Here is a 20,673-nt window from a genome sequence, read left to right as displayed (position 1 = left end):
ATTTCTGGCGGAGGCGGCGGAGAGGCAGCGGGAGTTGGAGGAGAGGACGACAAAGATGATGGAGGAGGAGAGGGCACGGAATGACATGCAGGCAAGGGCCATGTACGAGCTCCTTGTGGTAAGTTTCTTCTGCAGATTAGCCAAAACATTCATGTAGTGTTTGTCTCATTACTAACTAGTATGACTGAGTCGTCAAAACCAAATGTGCAGTCCGTGTGCGAGGAGACTAGTCAGACCGCTCCGCCGATGCCAGTGATTGCTCCTGGGACCACGGTGAGTTTTATTTGAATGGACATTACTTGCTAGTCTTAACATTTGAGTGTCATCATGCTAACAAGACATTGGAAATGATCTTTGGAGCAGCGTAACTCCAGACAAGCATCGCACGATCCTTCTCCAGCTACCGACATGAGCCACCCCACTCCTACACCTCCTGGATCTTGGTAAGTTTATCTAGTGTTTTGCTTAACACATGCATAAAGACCTAGACTTAGCTTTATTTCCTCCAATGCTTACCATAATGACCTAGACTTAGCTTCTTCTCCTCCAAAATGACTTAATAAGCTTACTGACCTCCAAAACCATCCATTTTACCTAAGTTAGATCTAAAACGATCTGTACTTAGCTTACTTATGTCAAAAATTGCATAATTAGCTTAGTTAGCTCATACACGATCCATTTTACCTAAGTTAGCTCTAAAATGACCCATTTTACCTAGGTTAGCTTATAAATGATCCAGTTCATCCAAGTTAGCTAAAAAATGACCCATTTTACCTAGATTAGCTCCTAAATGATCCATTTTACCTACGTTAGCTTTAAAATGACCCATTTCACCTAGGTTAACTCCAAAATGACCCATCTTACCTAGGTTATCTCATAAACGATCCATTTCAACTAATTTAGCTCATAAACGATCCATTTCACCAAGTTAGCTAAAAAACGATCCATTTCACCTAAATTAGCTCTTAAATGATCCATTTCACCTAAGTTAGCTCAAAAAGATCCATTTCAACTAAATTAGCTCATAAATGATCCATTTCACCTAAGTTAGCTCAAAAACGATCCATTTCAACTAAGTTAGCTCTTAAATGATCCATTTCACCTAAGTTAGCTAAAAACGGTCCATTTCACCTTAGTTACCTCAAAAACGATCCATTTGACCTTAGTTAGATCATAAACGACCCATTTCAACTAAGTTAGCTCATAAATGATCCATTTCACCTTAGCTAGCTCATAAACGACCCATTTCAACTTAGTTAGCTCATATATGATCCATTTCACGTAAGTTAGCTCATAAATGACATACTCTTCTTGTTCTAGTGTTCTCCTTGTTCTACTCTTCTTGTTCTAGTCTTCTTCTTGTTCTACTCTTCTTCTTGTTCTACTCTTCTTGTTCTAACTTTCTTATTTTTCATTTTGCAGATTTCATTCACTTGACGAAAGCTTGCATAGATGGAGTGCTCCTTATCCCTTTCTCTGTTTCTTTTGTATCGTTGAACTATGCATGTATCGTTGGATGAAACTATTGTAATATATATGGTTGGATGCCTCTATGTTGAACTTGTTATGTATGATGGAACTATGCATGTAATATATATGGTTGGATGATGAAGTTATGTGTTGGATATCTTATATGTTTGCTCTGTAATGGCCTTTTGAAATATATCTATATATGTCATATATATTTGTGATGAAAATTGTTGGATTTAATAAAAAACACATAAAAGAGCCAATATGCAGGCTCTTTGCCGTCTGCCACTGACGGCAACGGGCTCTTTGCCGTTTGCCGCGGACGGCAAAGAAGACACGTGGCATCCAGCTGTGCTTCCTGGGAGATGACCCATTTGGTCAGTTTGCCTACAGTGGCAGACGGCAAAGACTTTGCCATCAGTGGCAGACGGCAAAGAACCTGCACTTTGCCATCAGTGGCAGACAGCAAAGAACCTGCCATGTAGTGACGTCTAGATGACATCATACGGCGGACGGCAAAGACACTAGAAATTTTGCCGTCAGCGGCGAACGGCAAAGGCCTGCCGTTAGCCACTTAACGGACTGACAGCGCAATTATTGCCGTCCGCTCTCTTTGTCGTCCATCGCAGACGGCAAAGGGCCTTTGCTGTCAGCCGCCAGGAAGCAGACGGCAAAGTAGCTGTTTACCGTAGCCTACTTTGCCGGAGCCTTTTGCCGTCCGCGGCTGACGGCAAAGGCCTTTGCCGTCCGCCGTTCATGCCTTTGCCGTCCGCCGTGGCAGACGGCAAAATAGCTGATTCCTGTAGTGTATAAGCCTAAGACTAAGTGTTTCTACTGCAAAGGGACTGGTCACTGGAAGCGGAACTACCCCAAGTGATTGGCAGATAAGAAGGATGGCAAAGTGAACATAAGTATATTTGATATACATGTTATTGATGTGTACTTTACTAGTGTTTATAGCAACCCCTCAGTATTTGATACTATTTCAGTTGCTAAGATTAGTAACTCGAAACGGGAGTTGCAGAATAAACAGAGACTAGTTAAGGGTGAAGTGACGATGTGTGTTGGAAGTAGTTCCAAGATTGATATGATCATCATCGCACACTTCCTATACTTTCGGGATTAGTGTTGAACCTGAATAAGTGTTATTTGGTGTTTGCGTTGAGCATGAATATGATTTGATCATGTTTATTGTAATACGGTTATTCATTTAAGTAAGAGAATAAATTGTTGTTCTGTTTACATGAATAAAACCTTATATGGTTACACACCCAATGAAAATAGTTCGTTGGATCTCGATCATAGTGATACACATAATCATAATATAGACACCAAAAGATGCAAAGTTAATAATGATAGTGCAACTTGTTTGTGGCACTGCCGTTTAGGTCATATTGGTGTAAAGCGCATGAAGAAACTCCATGCTAATGGGTTTTTGGAATCACTTGATTATGAATCAGTTGATGCTTGTGAACCATGCCTCATGGGCAAGATGACTAAAACGCCGTTCTCTGGAACTATGGAGCGAGCAACTGACTTATTGGAAATAATACATACTGATGTATGAGATCCGATGAGTGTTAAGGCTCGTGGTGGGTATCATTATTTTCTGACCTTCACAAATGATTTGAGCAGATATGGGTATATCTACTTAATGAAACACAAGTCTGAAATATTTCAAAAGTTCAAAGAATTTCAGAGTGAAGTGGAGAATCATCGTAACAAGAAAATAAAAGTTTCTACGATATGATCGCAGAGGTAAAATATTTGAGTTACGAGTTTGGCCTTCAGTTAAAACAATGTGAAATAGTTTTACTACTCACGCCACCTGGAACACCACAGCATAATGGTGTGTCTGAACATTATAACCGTACTTTATTAGATATGGTGCGATCTATGATGTCTCTTTTCGATCTACCACTATCGTTTTGGGGTTATGCATTAAAGACAGCTGCGTTCACGTTTAAAAGGGCACCATCTAAGTCCGTTGAGACGACACAATCTGAACTGTGGTTTGGAAAGAAACCAAAGTTGTCGTTTCTTAAAGTTTGGGATTGTGATGCTTATATGAAAAAGTTTCATCCTGATAAGCTCAAACCCAAATCGAAGAAATATGTCTTCATAGGATACCTGAAGGAGACTGTTGGGTACACCTTCTATCACAAATCCGAAGGCAAGACTTTTGTTGCTATATTCAGAGTTTTTCTAGAGAAGGAGTTTCTCTTGAAAGAAGTGAGTGGGAGGAAAGTAGAACTTGATGAGGTAACTGTACCTGCTCCCTTATTGGAAAGTAGTTCATCACAGAAATCTGTTCCTGTGACTACTACACCAATTAGTGAGGAAGCTAATGATGATGATCATGTAACTTCAGATCAAGTTACTACCGAATCTCGTAGGTAAAGCAGAGTGAGATCCGCACCAGAGTGGTACAGTAATCCTGTTCTGGAAGTCATGTTACTAGACCATGATGAACTTGCGAACTATGAGGAAGCAATGATGAGCCCAGATTCCGCGAAATGGTTTGAGGCCATAAAATCTGAGATATGATCCATGTATGAGAACAAAGTATGGACTTTGATGGATTTGCCTGATGATCGGCAAGCCATAGAAAATAAATGGATCTTCAAGAGGAAGACGAACGCTGATAGTAGTGTTACTATCTACAAAGCTAGAATTGTCGCAAAAGGTTTTCGACAAGTTCAAGGTGTTGACTACGATGAGATTTTCTCACTTGTATATATGCTTAAGTCTGTCCGAATCATGTTAGCAATTGCCGCATTTTATGAAATCTGGCAAATGGATAAACAAAACTGCATTCCTTAATGGATTTCTTAAAGAAGAGTTGTATATGATGCAACCAGAAGGTTTTGTCAATCCTAAAGGTGTTAACAAAATATGCAAGCTCCAGCGATCCATCTATGGACTGGTGCAAGCATCTCGGAGTTGGAATATACGTTTTGATAAGTTGATCAAAGCATATAGTTTTATACAGACTTACGGTGAAGGCTGTATTTACAAGAAAGTGAGTGGGAGCACTACAACATTTCTGATAAGTATATGTAAACAACATATTGTTGATCGGAAATAATGTATAATTTTCTGGAAAGCATAAAGGAATATTTGAAAGGAGTTTTTCAAAGAAAGACCTCGGTAAAGCTGCTTACATATTGAGCATCAAGATCTATAGAGATAGATCAAGACGCTTGATAAGTTTTTCAATGAGTACATACCTTGACAAGATTTTGAAGTAGTTCAAAATGGAACAGTCAAAGAAAGAGTTCTTGCCTGTGTTGCAAGGTGTGAAATTGAGTAAGACTCAAAGCCCGACCACGGCAGAAGATAGAAATAGAATGAAAGTCAGTCCCTATGCCTCAGCCATAGGTTCTATAAAGTATGCCATGCTGTGTACCAGATCTATTGTATACCCTACACTGTGTTAAGCAAGGGAGTACAATAGTGATCTAAGAGTAGATCACTGGACAACGGTCAAAATTATCCTTAGTGGAATAAGGAAATATTTCTCAATTATGGAGGTGACAAAAAGGTTCGTCGTAAAAAGTTACGTCGATGCAAGTTTTGACACAGATCTGGATGACTCTAAGTCTCAATCTAGATACATATTCAAAGTGGGAGCAATAAGCTAGAGTAGCTCCGTGCAGAGCATTGTTGACATAGAAATTCGCAAAATACTTACGGATCTGAATGTGACAGACCCGTTGACTAAAATTATCTCACAAGCAAAACATGATCACACCTTAGTACTCTTTGGGTGTTAATCACATAGCAATGTGAACTAGATTACTGACTCTAGTAAACCCTTTAGGTGTTGATCACATATCGATGTGAAATATGGGTGTTAATCACATGGTGATGTGAACTATTGCTGTTAAATCACATGGCGATGTGAACTAGATTATTAACTCTAGTGCAAGTGGGAGACTGAAGGAAATATGCCCTAGAGGCAATAATAAAGTTATTATTTATTTCCTTATATCATGATAAATGTTTATTATTCATGCTAGAATTGTATTAACCAGAAACATAATACTTGTGTGAATACATAGACAAACAAAGTGTCACTAGTATGCCTCTACTTGACTAGCTCGTTAATCGAAGATGGTTATGTTTCCTAACCATAAACAAAAGAGTTGTTATTTGATTAACGGGATCACATCATTAGGAGAATGATGTGATTGACATGACCCATTCCATTAGCTTAGCACCCGATCGTTTAGTATGTTGCTATTGCTTTCTTCATGACTTATACATGTTCCTATGACTACGAGATTATGCAACTCCTGTTTGCCGGAGGAACACTTCGTGTGCTACCAAACGTCACAACGTAACTGGGTGATTATAAAGGATCTCTACAGGTGTCTCCAAAGGTACATGTTGGGTTGGCGTATTTCGAGATTAGGATTTGTCACTCCGATTGTCGGAGAGGTATCTCTGGGCCCTCTCGGTAATGCACATCACATAAGCCTTGCAAGCATTGCAACTAATGAGTTAGTTGTGAGATAATGTATTACGGAATGAGTAAAGAGACTTGCCGGTAATTAGATTGAACTAGGTATTAAGATACCGACGATCGAATCTCGGGCAAGTAACATACCGATGACAAAGGGAACAACGTATGTTGTTATGCGGTCTGACTGATAAAGATCTTCGTAGAATATGTAGGAGCCAATATGGGCATCCAGGTCCCGCTATTGGTTATTGACTGGAGACGTTTCTCGGTCATGTCTACATTGTTCTCGAACCATAGGGTCCGCACGCTTAAAGTTACGATGACACTTATATTATGAGTTTATGCATTTTGATGTACCGAAGTTTGTTCAGAGTCCCGGATGTGATCACGGAGATGACGAGGAGTCTCGAAATGGTCGAGACATAAAGATTGATATATTGGAAGCCTATGTTTGGATATCGGAAGTGTTCCGGGTGAAATCGGGATTTTACCGGAGTACCGGGAGGTTACCGGAATCCCCCGGGAGGTACATGGGCCTTAATGGGCCTTAGTGGAAGAAGAGGAGAGGCAGCCAGGGCTGGGCCGCGCGCCCCTCCCCCCTAGTCCGAATAGGACAAGGAGAGAGGGGGTCGGCGCCCTCTTCCTTCTCTCTCTCTCTTTTCCCACCTCGCGAGTCCTATTCCAACTAGGATTGGGGGAGAAGTCCTACTCCCGGAGGGAGTAGGACTCCTCCTGGCGCGCCATATTTGGCCGGCCGGCCTCCCCCTCTTGGTCCTTTATATACAGAGGCAGGGCACCCCAGAGAGACACAAGTTGATCCACGTGAGCTGATTCTTAGCCGTGTGTGGCGCCCCCAGCCACCATAGTCCTCGATAATATTGTAGCGGTGCTTAGGCGAAGCCCTATAGCAGTAGTACATCAAGATCGTCACCACACCGTCGTGCTGACGCAACTCTTCCCCGACACTTTGCTGGAACGGAGTCCGGGGATCGTCATCGAGCTGAACGTGTGCTAAAACTCGGAGGTGCCGTAGTTTCGGTGCTTGATCGATCGGGTTGTGAAGACGTACGACTACATCAACCAAATGCTTCCGTTGTCGATCTACAAGGGTACGTAGATCACACTCTCCCCTCTCGTTGCTATGCATCACCATGATCTTGCGTGTGCGTAGGAAATTTTTTAAAATTACTACGTTCCCCAACACCTCCAGCTAACCCCGACAGTGAAGCCAATGGAGAAGCCTCGACATCCACAAGGCACGCCCGCTTAGATATAAACGAGGTAGACTAAGTCACTCGAGTAGTGCCGAGTCATAGTATGCCCCACGCCCTATAATTGTGTGATCATGTATCGCCATATTGGAATGCTACCTGCTTGTGCATCCCTATTTTGAATAGTGGCCATGCATGAGTGCGTTGGTGTACGGCTACATTTTAATCCCGGGCGTGGCTACCAAAACCAACCACGGCGGCACGCATAGTAACACGTCACTTTTGTGAGATGTGTGTATCTGTGGCTTTGACCCCGACCCCCATGAGAGCAGAACCAGCAAACAAGTGCCCCTCACCGCGGTAAATAACCCAGCCCAGTTGCTATATAAAAGGCCACCTCGTGACCGTGCCAAGTACCCCTCGTCTTGTGCACCACCCTCACAATCATTTCTTGCCATGCCGAGCCCTAGCATTTATCTGAGAACCCCGGATGCAACCCCGGGTAGTTTCGTTAAAATATTGTGGGACTTTACCTGCAGTACCATGGGTTCTACCCAGCCACCCCAGTACGAGCTGCTCAAATCGAGGATCACCTCTTCCACCTCGAAATATTGGGCAGTAGTGCACATCCCTCCCGTACACTCAAATCAGGACCCAACGGAAGTCTCCTTCCTAGGGAAATCTATGCCAACTCCGCAGATCGCCATAGAAGCAGCTGCACACAAAGCGATTGTTCGCCTTCGATTCGCGGTACCCTATGCCAACGAACAAGGGTATTATTACTTTCCGAGCCGTGCAGCACCCGGGGAAGTGATATCTTTTCCCGGTGGACGAATTGAGAGAGACCAAGTACTAGCCAACCTTGTCCAATATGTCATCGCTCAAGAGCATTTAACCCAGCGAGTGACGGGTTATCTCCAAAGCCTCGCTGATTTAAATCCTCAGATCGCCATCCGCAGACCGCTGAGACCCGACCAGGAGAGACGCGTTCATCGACTGGTCAATCCACTTCCCCCGATAGAAGAAGAGTGCGCCCCGGTACCAGAGACGTTTTCATGGGACCCCATCGAGTTACCATTTTCATTCTAGACGTCACTGCTACGTTCTTTTATTCTCGCATTTAGCTAAGTGTTGTAACTCATGCGTGTTATTCTAAATCTTGTGCGATGAGATGAACATTTGGTTTCAATTGTAGTGAGTAATTTTTGCTGCTGTAAATTTTGATTAACTAATATTTCCTCGCGAGAAGTCCTGGAGTGAGATTTCTTTTCCCTGAGTTGCTTCAGCATATGTCTCCTCACGACATGGAATTTTATTCATACGGCACCATGACAGCAGACTCACAACCACAACCACTCGAACACATACACTACTTGCGACACAACGTAAACGTGTTGCATCTGGCTAATCATCTCCCTAACACACCACAGTCTCTGAAGGAGAGATTAGTGGGTAATCATCCGGGTACAAGTTACCCAGCATACCGACAACAGTGAACACCCGACACCACACCTACTCCTCGTGATCACCGCCACCACGGAGAGCCAACACTCGAGCGGCAGCATCACGACGATCATCGAGGATCATCGCACACAGGAGCATGGAGAGCCCCAGCAATGCCGCCAGCCCTCCGCACACCAGGATCACGTACCAGTCCGGCACCGCCCCCGCCATTAGAGCCTCGTCTCAAGCTTCTGTAAACGGAAATGGTGAAGGAGAAGGACAAACGAGGCCAGGTGTGAGGAAGAAGAGAGAAGCACCTCGGCCGTTTTATAGCTCGAGCTCGGTGTATGGTGGGCGAAGTCCACCAGCGCCGCTCGTCGCCCGATCGTCGGTTTTCGGAGGCAAATCCACGAGCAGTGCCGACAACACGCTAGCCCGCGAGGTGAGTGCACGCTGCACCGGCAGCTAGCACGCCGCGCACTACCGCAAGTACGGCCTAGATGCCCTACGCGCTAGACGTCAGCGGTGGAGAAAGCGCGGGAAAGTGCGCGGGAGATTGGAAGAAGAGAGAACTGGAGGAAGAAGAAGAGACTGACAGTAGACCCTGGGTCCACCTGTCAGCCAGTGAGAGCACTGTGCTCTTGGGTACGACCAGCGTATTATAAATTTAGAATTTATTCTAAATTTACTGTATCCAGCGTAGAAATTTCTCGTTTTCCCCCTAACCAAAGATTTTTCCACGCAGCGCCAGTGTTCCACGTTGTGGTTTTACACCACTTATTGCCCTCTAACTTTAGCCACATTCTATTGCATATATTTTCTTAAAACAACTTTTAACAAATCTCGAGGACGAGATTTTTCTTAAGGGGGGTAGAGTTGTGACACCCCAAAATTTTACCCTTATTTTATTGATTAAAAATTTTGCCAGGAAATTTAAACTTTTATTTTCTGGATTTTCTTTTAGTTTCAGTGCCTTTCTTTACCTTATTATTATGGGGTTTTTACCTCAAGTGAAAAACTTTCCAAATGTATTATTGGACTTGTTTCTCCCCTCAAGAAAAACATTTCTATTATCAGTGGATTTATTTGCATAATTATTCCTTTCTGAGCCTTATTCCTTAAAATGATTTTTCTTAAGTTTCAGGACCCAATTTTGCACTGCAACCTTTTGATATATTTATATAAAATTCAAACCAAAATTTGGAGATGTCATGTGATGTTTTTCAATCACTTTTATGCAAAAATATATTTCATTCTTTGGATATTTTGAGCTCTACACCAAGTTTTCAAATCTGGTCTAGTGGGCAATTCTGCACTACAACCCATTTAAATATTCCTTTCTAGCTTCCACCAAAATGATGGGATGTTAATAGGAGTATATTATGCAACTTTATGCAAAAGCCCTTTTATGTTCTTTGAAAAAATTGAAAGAAAAAACCTCTTTTTCATTCTGATCCATCTTGGTGGTTTGTACTGCAACAAATTTTTATCTTGTTCTTTTACCCATGATTCCTTTTCCTACTTATAGCCCATCCTGCTAAACCCTTAAGTCCAGGAGAGTGGACTCATTGGAGGATTTTAAGTTCATGCAATGGTGCCTTTCCCTTTCTGTCCAAAATCAATTTCCTCACAAATTTGAACTGACAAGTTTCTGCTTTTGAAAAACTAACCTCACCACTCTCTTATTCAACCAAAGATACTCTGATCTGGAGATTTGGGCCACCCCAAGAGTTGCCTAGATGCACTTAGCATTCTGTCGAACACCTTGAGTGTATAAGCAGATTTGGCATGACTATTAGTTTGCTTTGTGAACTTGATCCCCTGACCTAACCAGCTTGTCCACTAAACTCCTAGATGGCCCTAGCCTAGACCTGCTAAACCTTAGGCGATTTGGAGCCCTCTGGCATGCCGTGGCATTCTGCCGAACATGCAGCGTGCGTGCTCTGGGCGCGCCCAGAGCGCATGTTTTGCACGCGCGCGCACCGAGTCGCCGCGTCCCACTGCCGATGCTCCGCGCTTGTTTTGGCCCTTCCCCTCTCCCAGTCGACGCACCCGACCCCTCCCGCGTTGCAGAGCTGCCCCTGGCGCCCTACAGCTCCGCCGTCAGGTCAGCCACGGCTTTAGCGGTCGGCCACAGTGCGCCCTGCCATGGACGGCGCCACCCAAGAAACCCCCGCATGCCAGCTGCCCTCTAGAGCTGTCTGAGCTCATCCACAAACTTGTCCGCAAGCGCTTGTCGCCGCCACGTCCCCCTGCTGCAACAGAATGACGGTCGTCGGCGTTCTAATCCACGGCCATCATCGGAACCGACCCCGACCACCTATTTAAGGAGCCCCGAGCCTCTCCGAAACCTCAGGCGACCTCAAGCCACCCCACCTAGCACCCCAGTAGCAGTCAATCGACCAGGGAAGGTCTTCTTCCCCATCTCCAGCCAATACAGCCGCCGCCGCCCTCCGGTCCATTCAGTAGCAACCCAAGCCCCTCCCGTCCAACCAGTGCCACCATGCGATTCCCCTCGACCATGCGGAGCTGCCCGACCCCTCAAACGCGATCAAAACCCACCGTAGCCCAATTCCCCAATCTTGCCCGAAGCTTCCTCCGCCGCGGAGCTCGCCGCTGGCGATTCCCTCCGTCCCCGCCGGCCAGTCGACCATCGGTAGGACCGCCTAGGAGTGGCGGATCCATCCCTGCCCTCGGATGCCCTCAAGGGGCTGCCGTTCACCGGCGAAGATCGCCGGAGCTCCGCCTTCGTTCGGCGAAAGGAGAGGGAAGGCAGGGGACGACTGGTCAAACCTGACCAGTGGGCCCAAGGGACCCACTGTCGGTGACCCAGCCCCGCCTCCACGTGTTTTAACTGGAAGCGCAAAACCTAAAGTATGTTTTCTCTGCCCGAAAGCGTATGCGTATTCGAAACGTTTTCTTTTTCTGTTTTATTTTAAAAATAGAGTTTGACTGAAACTTTGACTGGCTATATCTTTTTAAATAAAACTCCAAATGAATTGATTCTTTTTCCTACCTCTCTCAAATTTCACCTAGTTTATTTTAAGATTTATTTCAAAAATAATTACGGCAACTTTTTGTACTGTTTTTGAAGTATGTGTTATTTGAATATTTTTGAAAATAGGAATTTGGAAGGGAGATATAACTTTCAAAAGTTTTGGAGGGCACCTCACCTCTCCACACCTTGAAGGCAAGCATTTCTGAACTCAAGCATAATATTATCGTGTGTTGTTTAATACAGTTACAACACCATCATGACACGGAGTATCCGTTATGTGTTTGTGACGATATGATCATACGCTTTGAGTGCAAAGATGAAATTTTTTTCTATTGGCAATGGACATACTTGTGATAGCAATCACCCTCATATGCCTCTCATGCCTACCGGGAAAGATCCGAGAAAGTCTCTGTCTTGGGTAGACACAAGCTTGTCCCTCGTCGAGACGGTTATGACCGGCGGGGCAGGGGGAGGTATGATGAGTGGTGGTTGTGTCTGATGGATGTGAAATATTATCCTTGAGCTAATCATGCAGGAAATACTTAAGCCTCCTGAGTCGGCCGTAGATCGAGTCTTGTTCCAGTAACCCCCATACTTGTTTCGTGCTACCACTTGTCCCTGCCGTAGGTAGGGTACGGTTCAGTAATTTTTCAACCCCTGTCTAGCACACACCGTACAGAGGGACCGCGATGAGGGTTCCATGGCCCTGGGTTAAAGCCAGTCATCCGGTCCAGGGGCATGGGTGTTTTCGGTTGTAGCCGAAGGGGGTAGCTCCCCCAGTTTGCGCGCGGTATAAATTTGTGATCCCATGCTAGTCGAGGTTGTAGCCTCCCCACTTAGAGTTTTGCTTAACAGGTGTCAAGGGTGATTCCAGACACTGCTGAGTTAGGCTGGTGTGTGCGGTCAGGTGTGTTTTCAATCAAAAGACCGTGGACGGAATTAGTCCCGATGGACTAAAGGAATCCGTTGCTAGTGGGTAAAGAGTACACCCTCTGCAGAGATTAAACCTATTCGAATAGCCGTGTCCATGGTTAAGGACTACAGTCTGGGATGGGTCAAGTGTCGGTCTTAGTGTCGGTCTTCGGAGGAGAAACTACTGAATCAGAACATTGATTATGACTTGTGATATATGATGATTATGAATATTATTATTATGGACTAACCATTTATGTTATTTGAATTATTGAGTATCCTTGGGACGGTTCTACCTCCTGGATACTCACTGTGATTACTCTTATATAAGCCCTTTATGTGGTGTCGCTCAGACGCCCGACTGTGGCATGCTTGTCATTTCAATTACTTATAAACCCTTTATGTGGTGTCGCTCAGACACCCGACTGTGGCATGCTTGTCATTTCATTTACTTATAAGCCCTTTATGTGGTGTCACACAGACGCCCGACTGTGGCATGCTTGTTATTCCTTTTATATATAAGCCCTTTCTATGGTGTCGCTCAGACGCATGACTGAGGCATGCTTCATATTATTATCCTTTCGAGGCGTCGCTGCAGACACCCGATCGGTGCTTTTCATTTCTACACCCTGATCATTTACTCATGTTTTATTTGAATGATCTGCTTGCGCGCATCATGAACCTTATTTCATAACTGCCGGAGTGATCATAGAATATTTTTAAACCATGATTATCAGTGGCTATATTATACCTGTGTTCTTAATGTTTGCGAGTACATTCAAAGTACTCACTGGCTTGTCCCTAGCTATTGTCTTGGCCAGATTTCTTGCGTGGAGAGGAGCGTTGTGATGACAGCCCCGGAACCTACGCAATGGTGATAGCAGCCTCGCGAAGATAGGAGTTATCCTGGTCAGCTGTTCCTGTGGGAAACGGAGTTCCATAGACGCTGATAATTCGCAAACCGCTTCCGCCATCAACCACTAGAGACCAATTGTTGTACCCATAGGCCAGAATGGTCTTGTACTTCATATTTTGTATTTTTCTTGGAGTTTCTGTAACAAGTTGGTGTCTCATCAGCTAACAGTAATCCTGGGGCTGGTGAGCACAAGGGCCGCTTTTGGGAAATTAATATCCCGAAAAACCGGTCCTGACAGAATCCCGTGCTAATAGCCCTTAAAGGCTCATAAAGTGACGCGCTCTCCGCGCTCATTAAACCTGGGGGCTTCTTTAAACAGAAGCTTATTTATACGGGCTTCATGCCCAACACATGTGTCACACTTCCGCATGTACCTTTTCTTCACCATTATATGCATCGATATGACTTGAGTTTTGGCCAAGCTGGGTTGCCTGGCTCCTGTGCTTACCCCTACGTTCCCAATTGTTCGGCTAGGTGGTAAAGGGAGCACCTCTGCGATTGTTACTGTCGGGTCAGCCGGATGTGTACCTCAGACTGGGTGAAGCCGAAAGCTAGCGTTCTTAAGGGAATATTCGGTCGGTGAACTAAAGATGATCTTTTTTATTTTTTATTCCCCCAGATGTTTTTCCTACGTTTGTTTTCGCAGCATGGACATGCACTTTAGGGCATGCCTCCCAGGGAAAGGAACCCCTAACGGAACTATTCTCCCTGGAAGATGTTTCTTACTAACCATGTAATATAACATAACTAGTCGGGCACTTGTCTGTTCACGCACTAATGACCCCTACACCTGGTCTCCATGCATTCCCCGGTTCTTATATAACCGCACGGGAATTCAGACACACTCCGGACCGTCAGGTCCCGAGGCTGAAGCGAAAAGGTCGGCCATGAAAAACGATCTACAATCCGGCTAGAAGGCATCATAAATGTCAATTACATTACATAGTCATTTTGACTGATCGTATTCCTCTTCAATACCATCTAACAGGCTGTCTAATTTACAATCCTGCTGGGAATACTTTGCGGCCAACTCTACTTGGCCGTATACCAATCTTACAGGGATCTCCTTCCCATCGGGCCCTATAGGACCGACCTCGGCCATGTGGTTGGGGTCAGCCTTTGCGTATTGCGTCTTCACCATGGCCCAGGCCTCCCTAGCGCCTTGATGGCAGGCTAATATCTTCCACAATTGGAAGCGCCGCCGCGAAACTTTTATCTTCTCCGCAAGCTCTCCAAGACCTTCGGGCATGGAGACAGATGGCCACAGGGCCTGGGCGACGCCTCGCACTGCCTTCCGAACTCGATTGAGCAGTTGCGAGAGCTCGGGAAGAAGGTCACCCGTAGAACCAGGCATATCCTCTGCAGGACGACCTGTGACCTACAGATATTGCTCTGTTAGTCGACTTCCCCGCCGAACTTTCTTTCAAAAGGTTCGTTCAAGCACTTACTAAATATGCCGCGCCGAAGCCGCTGATTCTCCTTCACGGAGTCTGGCAGCTGGGCACGAACATCTTTCAGCTCGACGCCTAGCTTGGTGTTGGCATCTCGGAGATCGTTCTTCTCCGCCATCACCTTTAACAGCACCCTCTCACCAGCCTTTAGCTGGCGTAGGAGGTGTTGCCTTTCCGGATCTAATCTGGCGCCATCTGCAGTTTCATTTGTCAGATTCGCACCAAAGCTGTGCTTCACAAAATACTTATCTTTCAAAGTGTATATTACCAAAGGGGGGCCTCCTTAGGCTCCCCTGCCGCGGCTAGTGCGGCCTCAAGTTGGGCTTTGCACTCTTCCAGCTCCTTGGACAGTAGGGAATTCTTTTCTGTAAGAACCTTCATAACAAATGATCCTTAAATCAGTTATCTTAACTGTTTCAAGTCTCGGGGGCTACTGGTATATATAATTACCAAAATTTTCTTACCCGTATGTCTTTCACATATTGCTCCGTGACTCTGGTTAGACCATTTTGAGCGGCACGGAGGTGCGCATCTCCCGACTTAAAGGCATCTAACGCCTCTTGGGAGAAACACGCGTCGCGAAGAACTGTCCGGCGACGCTTGTGCTTCATGGCACTCTCCACCTCAGAGTTGGTGGCAGACAACCTGTCCACATCCTCCGTCGGAGGAGCGTCCGGTGCGCACCTTGTGTTCGGCCCTGCTTCCGGGCCAGGCTTTGGAGCCTGGCTGGTGGAGGCGCGATTGGCGGTCTCTCCGAATATAGTTCGGCGAGGTCTCTTTATCCTGAAGAGAGCACAAGTGGTAATATGCACTGAAGGTACGACACCTGGGATAAGGGGTGCGCCATACCTTTGCGCTGACGCCCCGGTCCGGACTGCACCTCTTTTCTACCCACGGGACCCTGCGGCCCCTCGTTGGCTTGTCGCCGCAGGTTCAGCCTCCCGTTTCTGGGAGGCCGGAATTAGCCCTGGATAATCGGTCGTAATTGCCACCAGGACGTTGTCATTGCTCAATTGATGGAACACTCCATCAATCATATCCACCGAAAGATTCGGATCCTCTTGTGAGCCCGGGTCGAGGGACCGTTCTGGGTCCTCGGGTTGTGGAGGAGGGCTATTTATTTCTTTAACAGCCTGGCGCGGTTCCTACATGGAAGTCACTAAGATTAAATATTTAAACAATGGGGATATAAAACAGATGGGCAAGATGTGATAACTCACCCAGCTTGGAGGATTGTATGTGGAAAATCCACCCTTTGGGTCAACGCGGAGAAAATCCTCCTCTTCTCCCTTGTACAAAGCAGACAAGGTCTTTATTAGAGCCGCAGCCGAATCCGGCCCCTTACGGCCGTAACGGGTGATGTCGTCCTCCCCGTTGAAATCCCACATGGGGTGGCCTCTATACTGTAGCGGCTGCACCCCTCGCATGATGCATGCGGCCATGACCCCGATCATGGTTAATCCGGAATGAGCTAACAATCTTATTCGGCCCATCAGGTAAACGACGTCCCTGTCACTTTCCCTCTGAGGGCTCCGTGGGCACCATCTTAGGCGCTTCTTTAGGGGAGCATTGTTGAATTCAAGGAGGCCGATCCGGACAGGATCCGGCAGTGGGACGTCTTCTATGTAAAACCATTCCGAGGGCCAGTCTTTGGACGCCTTCTTTGGGGTTCCGGACAGATAGCCGGTCCCGACGATGCGCCATACTTCGGCTCCGCCCACTTGATACATAGACCCCTTCTTGGAACGGGGCACGAGGCAAAATAGCTCCCTCCACAGTCTGAAATGAGCTTCAACACCCAAGAACAACTCGCAGAGGGCTACAAAGCCCGTGATATGCAATACTGAGGCAGGCGTGAGATGATGTAGCTGGAGGCCGTAGAACTCCAGCAGCCCCCGAAGAAATGGATGGATTGGAAATCCGAGCCCCCTTATTAAATAAGGGACGAGGCACACCCGCTCTCGCTTAGAGGGATTAGGGGCGCTCTCCGCTTGCTCTCCGCCGTTATAGACGGCAAGACCGGCTCGAACCGGGATCATATAGGCCGGGGGGGGGGGGAGAAATCCCTTGGTCTGGAGCGTCACCAACTCATTATGCTGGATGGAGCATCTTCCCCAATATCCAGGCTTGGGGCTGGAAGGGCGGGAGGAGGAGTCGCGACGGCTGGCCATGGTGGAATGGATCTTTGTCGAAGGCGCTCTGATGAACACTCGCGAAGGGGGAAGGTGTGGTTTGGATCTAAATCCTCGTCTCCTTAAATAGGTCAGCTTGTTTACGCGGCTAGGGGTGTGAATGTAAAAACACTCGGACCTTTTATATTCGTTTGACATGTGGGGAGCGGCCATTATTGGGCGTAGAAGCCAAGGAGCGCAACATCTACAAGAAACCGGACTTTATTCGACAGGTACATGGAACTTGGAGGAGAACCCGCCTTGCAATGCCGAAGACAATCTGTGCGCCGGACTCATCGTCATTGAAGCCTGGTTCAGGGGCTACTGAGGGAGTCCTAGATTAGGGGGTGTCCGGATGGCCGGACTACCTTCAGCCAGACTCCTGGACTATGAAGATACAAGATTGAAGACTCCGTCCCGTATCCGGAAGGGACTTTCCTTGGCGTGGAAGGCAAGCTTGGCGATACGGATATTCAGATCCCCTACCATTGTAACCGACTCTATGTAACCCTAACCCTATTCAGTGTCTATATAAACGGGAGGGTTTTAGTCCGTAGGACAACATACACATCAATAATCATACCATAGGCTAGCTTCTAGGGTTTAGCCTCTCTAATCTCGTGGTAGATCAACTCTTGTAATACCCATACCATCAATATTAATCAAGCAGGACGTAGGGTTTTACCTCCATCGAGAGGGCCTAAACCTGGGTAAAACTTCGTGTCCCCTGCCTCCTGTTACCATCCGGCCTAGACGCACAGTTCGGGACCCCCTACCCGAGATCCACCGGTTTTGACATCGACAGTGCGGCTCTCCTATTGTTCTCTTGTAGTTACATCCAAGATTCAGTGTGGCCTTCACATATCTCAGGATGTGTTTAACTGCTGTGAGATGTTCCTTTGTGGGCCTTTCCATGAACCTGCTCATAAAGCCTACTGAAAAACTCAGATCGGGTCAGGTGTGCAGCAGATACCTCAAGCTTCCAACCACACTTCTGTAGTTAGTTGGATCTACTTCCTCTGCTTTGCTAGCTTTGCTCAGTTTTAGCCTTGGCTCCATGGGAATGTGAGTTGCATTGCAGTCAGTCATACCCATTTTCTCCAAGATTCTAGCTGCATACCCTGACTGACATAGAGTGATCCCTTCTTTTGATTGCCTTACTTCTATTCCAAGGTAATAGCTCAACAACCCCAAATCAGTCATACTGAATTTGGACCTCATTTGCTTCTTGAAGTCATCAATGGCCTTATCACTCCCTCCTGTAGTGACAAGATCATCTACATACACTCCCACTATGAGTGTTGTCTTGCCCACTTGGTTTCTGTATAAGCCAGACTCTGATGGGCATCTCTCAAACCCAAGTTCTAAGAGTGTGGTGTCAAGCTTGAAATTCCATGCTCTTGGTGCTTGTCGGAGCCCGTACAATGCCTTATTCAGCTTGTATACCTTGCTGTCATTCCCTTCTTTCTCAAATCCAGGTGGCTGGGTGACACACTTCTTCACGCAGATCACCATTGAGAAATGCTGACTTGACATCCATCTGGTGTATTTTCCAACCAAATTGAGCTGCAAGTGCTACAATCAACCGAACTGACTCGAGACGCGCCACAGGGGCAAAGACTTCCACAAAATCTATGCCCTCTCGCTGCACATAACCTTTTGCAACCAGTCTCGCCTTGTGCTTGATTACTTCTCCATTTGGATCTTTCTTTAACTTGTACACCCATTGCAGTCCAATAGGTCTCTGTCCTCTAGGCAGATCACACAATTCCCAAGTATGGTTCTCTTCTATGGCTATCAGCTCCTCTTTCATGGCCTTCTTCCAGGAAGCATCTTCTAGTGCCTCAACATGGCTTGCATGCTCCCCCAGACCAAACAGACATAGCCCATCATATGCTTGCTTGATCTCCATCGTTTCGTCATAAACATCTTCGAGTAGCCGCTTCCCTTGTGGCCCCTGAGAAGGCTCGGTGTACGGGGTGTTAGGAGAAACAGGAGCATAAGCAGGGGTCAACAGAGAGGCTTCTAGATCCAGTGGGATCGCAGCCCCGTCGTTGGCACGTCTTGTTCTATGACCCTGCCGAGGTGCTGCCATGGTTGGGGTTCTGCTTGGTGAATCTGCTGCTGTGGCAATGGTTTCTGCTATCTCTCCTTGGTCCTCATGCTCTGACTGTTCTGGGTAGCTAACAACAAATGAACTTCCATTGCTGCTTCCCTCTGAACCCACGGAGCTCCAATCCCAACACCTATCTTCCTCGAACACTACATCTCGTGATACAACAAGTTTCTTGTGTTCGGGGTCATACATGCGATAGGCCTTCGAACCAGATTCATAGCCGATGAAGATCATCTGAGAGCTTCTATCTGATAGTTTGGACACTCCGGGTCCAACCTTCTTTTCATGCGCGATACATAGGGAGTTCTTCCCTTTACACTTTTGGTTGGGGATCTGTTCAACAAGTACACAGCAGTGGTCACCGCCTCACCCCAAAACTGTGCAGGTACTCCCATGCTCTTCAGTAGAGCCATGCCAACCACAGTTTGGTTTCTCCTTTCAGCTACCCCGTTCTGCTGCAGGGTGTAGGGTGCAGTCAAGAAGTGCTTCAGACCATGTCCGTCGCAATGCTCTGTGAATTCATTTGACATGAACTCACCACGACACCACCTCTGTCAGTCCGAATGGCCTTCAATTTTAGTCCTGTTTCATTTTCAGCAGCTCTCTGAACTTTCTGCGCTGCCTCTAGGGCCTCATCCTTGCTACGCAACAGTACAATCCACATGTACCTCGAGTAATCATCAACCAAGAGAAGAAAATACCTCTTCCCCCCTGGGGTTTCACGTGAAATTGGGCCACAAAGATTACCATGGATTAGCTGAAGCTGTTGTGTGGCATGGTATGCTGCTTGTGTAGGAAACGAAAGGCGTCGTTGCTTGGCAATCATGCAGCCATCACATACCTGATCGATCTGATCAATGTGCGGCATGCCTGTGACCATATTATCTGCAGCAAGGGAACGGAGGGAACGAAAATTCACATGTCCATATCTCATATGCCAAAGCCAGGCCTCATCCTTGGCATGAGCCAACAAGCACACAGGCTCAGTTGGCTGGATGTTCAGAATGTACATCCGGTTGCGAGTGCGCCTGACCTTTGCCAATACATTTTTTTGCCTGTCCCACACCGTCATTAACCCATTCTCGCTGGTATACTTGCAGCCATTTTCATCCAGCTGTCCCAAGCTGATGATGTTACTCTTCAGTCGGGGTATGAAATACACCTCTGTAAGCACCCTGTGCTCTCCTGTGCGACATTGCATCAGAATAGAACCACGCCCACATATATCTACAGCCGTGCCATCCCCAAACCTGACCTTCCCCTTCACTGTGTGGTCAAGTTCAGCAAACTTTTCTTGACACCCGGTCATGTGGTTGCTAGCTCCTGTATCCAAATACTAGGAGAGATCTTGGCTGCCACTTAGCTTTGGCCGCACCTTTTCTTCATTCAGAAAAACATGTTCAGAGGGGTTGAATTCAGATGGAACTAGCTCAGATGCCTTGAGCATAAAGGAGTCCAGGCTCGTCATCCTCTTCTGCCTGTGCAAAGTTCGCCTTCTCGTGCTTCGGCTTCAGGCA

This window comes from Triticum aestivum, chromosome 2A (genome assembly GCF_018294505.1).
Source record: "Triticum aestivum cultivar Chinese Spring chromosome 2A, IWGSC CS RefSeq v2.1, whole genome shotgun sequence".
Taxonomy (NCBI): Eukaryota; Viridiplantae; Streptophyta; class Magnoliopsida; order Poales; family Poaceae; genus Triticum; species Triticum aestivum.
The sequence above is the reverse complement of the archived record's forward strand: the minus strand, read 5'-3'. Positions refer to the sequence as shown.